Genomic DNA, 3,652 nt, shown 5'->3' on the forward strand with positions numbered 1-3,652 from the left:
TTTTGGTTGACTGTACAGCCAGATGTCCATAGCTTAAGACAAATTTTAAACTGAGTGTTGCATGTAGTAATTTTGAATCCTGACACATTACCTGAATGTGGCAGTGTGTTTTATGTCTGACTGGGGGTGGAAATGTCAGGGTAGCCTGTTGAACAGGAAATGGGGAAACTCTTAATAAGAATTGATGTAAAATTTTATAAGGTATGTCAAGAAGGAAATGAGCAACTAGGTAAAGACATGATGCTCCTTTAAACAAATAAGAAATTTCCCGTTATATGGATATTTTTTAAAAAAATATGGAAAAAGACCAAATGTAAGTGGAAAGAACATTATAATAAACTTTCATTTAGATATATTTTTGGGAAAGCTAATATGCCTAATTATCCCGCCATTTTTGTGGCTATCAGTTTTTGGTGTTAAAACATAACAAAACACTGAGCGCATTTGATTCTTCATTTCTTGTGTCTAGTAGTATAATCTTAAAAGTATATCCTGATGTCTCCTTCTCCTCCCTGCCCCCCTTTCCAAGGAGCTAAGAGCACAAAATCAATTGATCAGTAAGGCGTAAAAGATGCTTTATTTAAAAAAAGATGCTGTGTTATCTTCTGTATACATTTCTAAATTCTTACTATATAGTAAGTATTGTTGGCCACCATTATATTCAGTAGCAGTTTTCATATAACAGTTGCATACAGAAAATTGTGTGCTATTTCCCATTAGTGCTGTTTGTTGGAAGGATGAAATGATTCTCAGTTGTTAAAAAAAATTTATTATGTACAACTAATATTCTCTTGAGGAACTGAGGCATCTATTGTTTTTCCACTTCCCTTTCCTTAGGATGCTGCTTTCTCCTTTTTTGGAATGTTGCAATTGCATCATTGATTATATAAAGGGACATTGGTAACTATTAATATCTCTTTCCCAATTGCTTCTAATTTTAATTTTTTGAATCTTCTGGACAAATGTCCTCTGCCCAGCTTGTGTGATAGCAGCTATGTTAAACACTGTGGGTTATAAGCATAAGTTGGAATAATTTTCTCACTGATTATGAACTGACCGCACTGCATGTTGTGCAACAAAATGTCATATCGATACCAGTTAACTAACATGTTACAAGAACATGAGTGGATTTGCAAGATCAGACCAGATTAACCTGATGCGTTGACCATCTCAAACATGGCCAAGCCACAAACCCTGACAAGTTCACAATTGGCGCCTCGAGGCAGCTGTTCCTTATCTCCATGTTGTATGATAATCAGTAGTATAACTGACTATGAAGAAGTTTAAAAAGTACAGCCCTTTATTAATGCTAACCTGATCTCAGATTTATGTCCTCATGCCAGTTGCTAAACAACAAAAACACTTCTTTTTGGCTCATGACCACTTTGGCATATTAAACAAGGAAGAAGCAAGCTTAACAGTTTCTCTGAGGGTCCAAGCTCATTGTGTCAGCATTCTTATTTGTGAAGCATTTATGCTTTTACATGCCAAGTTGACTTCTCTGTTTCAGGGTTTCATAGGAATTGGTAAGGAACACAATGACCCATTGCAGCAATTTCTAACGCTGTTCCTTTGTAATCTTAGGATTGCCACATTTATCTGTGTGTTCTATGCATTTGTTTTGCTAAACTTTACATGGTCAGCAGCATACAAGAAGCTTCTAGGAATTTCCAATAATTAAGGCTTTCTAGGTTTAACAGTATTAATAGCGTTATAAATCTTATGAAATAAGTTGAATACCTTCAGGGGCATCTTAGGCAATTTATTGCCAGTATTTGGCCTTTTGATTTCAAAGGTGTCTGTATTTTCTGCTTAACCATAGATCAGGCATAGGCAAACTAAGCCTGCCAGATGTTTTGGGACTACAGCTCCCATGATCCCTAGCTAACGACCAGTGGTCAGGGATGATGGGAATTGTAATCCCAAAACATCTGGAAGGCCGAGTTTGCCTATGCCTGCCATAGACCATAAAGCAGAAAACTAAAAATACTGTATTAAATATAGGGTAGGATTAAACGTAGCACTAAGTGGGAGTATGAGCAATGGGACTTTTCAACCTGTGCCCTCTTCCCATAGTACCATAGGATTGTTGGAAGGGACCTTGTGGGTCATCTAGTCCAACCCCCGTGCAATGCAGGAATCTCTACTAGATCATAGCAGATGGCCATCAACCTCTACTTAACAAATAATAAAGGACCTTTCTGCTCTAAGCACAAGTGAGTAGCAGGATTGGATAATTGAGTGAATGAAGCACCAGCTCTCCCTGTAAGAAAGACAGCCACACTGCAGAGGAGGCAGGAGTGAGAGCTGTATTGTCCTTTCCCTATTAGACACTCAGCTAAGGAAAATTGCAGCTGCTTCCAACAGTGACAGTCAAATAGGTAACCCCCTCAGGCGCCCATCCCATTGTGGAAGGAGGGGATTTCTTATCCTTAATTGCTGCTTCCTTTAACATAACATTTTGGGGGAGTTAAAGTTTAGCCAATAAAGTTTCTGGGTCACTTACTCTCTTCTTGAAGAAGTTATATTCTAGGATAAATTGGCGTATGATAAATCTTCACTATTAATACTCGGTGTGCCTTGATTTATATTTATAAAAACATTGACTTCAGTGCCCTGCAGCTACCACCCCAAGGCATGTGCAGTTCTGCGGCACACTCTAGGGTGCATATTCAGTTCATGAAAACTGCTAGACAGGCTAGTTCACATACTCCTCAAACCTGTTCTAGGGGTTTGCCAACCCTCCAGAGTAGTGCATGGGGGGGGGGAGAGGCTCATTGCATGAAGGGACTTCATTCCATGCATACAACTTAGTTGAATCCCACCCTAGGTTTCCAAAATCATAGATGAAGCTGCATCTCTTTTGCTCTACTATGTAAGATTGGGAGAGCTCCTTCATGCTTCGGTCCACAAGGTATCTGAATTCTAACGGGAGTAAGTGAGGTATGCTGTATCTGCCTGATTCAGAGAGAAGAATTCAGAGGCCACAGTAAGCAGTCAGTGCCAGTTCCATCAAAGGCTTCATGACCACCTTAAAAACCTGTTTCTTAACAAATGCAATTGGCTGCATCAACTCTTCCACTCAGAGAAAATTCTTGCTACTCCAGAGCAATTCTTTCCATTCTAGTCAGCATTAATGCTGATAATCTATACTACACAGAAAGAAAAATGGGCCTAAATATTTCAGGGACTTTGAGATGACCAGCATTTATTTTACTTTGTAAGGCTTCTGCTACAGTGAATATTAATAAGTTGCAGCATTTGATAATTTTATTCTTTCAAAACTTGTGTGTGTGGCATACATTTTTCTGACTGACTAACATTTTGTCACTTGGTATAAACATTTTTCTAAATGTCTAAATCGGCAGATATTTTCTGGACAGAAAAAGAATGGATAGCAAACAAGTTTCTTGAAAGTGTAGATTAGCTAAATCTGGCTTTACAGCTTCTAGTATTCTCCATTGGTCCTCTTAAATGTCATGATTCTTCGACATGTGACCAACTTCTGAAACAGCTTTTATTTGTTTCTTTAAGGGTCTGTCTTTAGCTGTCATTTTAAAAATCCTTCTTGCCTTACCTTATATTCCTGTCTGTAGTAACTTGCCAAAATCCATGCATTGTCTTCAGTTTTTCACTTAGAATCACTTTCCAC

The sequence above is a fragment of the Podarcis raffonei genome, chromosome 8 (genome assembly GCF_027172205.1).
Source record: "Podarcis raffonei isolate rPodRaf1 chromosome 8, rPodRaf1.pri, whole genome shotgun sequence".
Classification (NCBI taxonomy): Eukaryota; Metazoa; Chordata; class Lepidosauria; order Squamata; family Lacertidae; genus Podarcis; species Podarcis raffonei.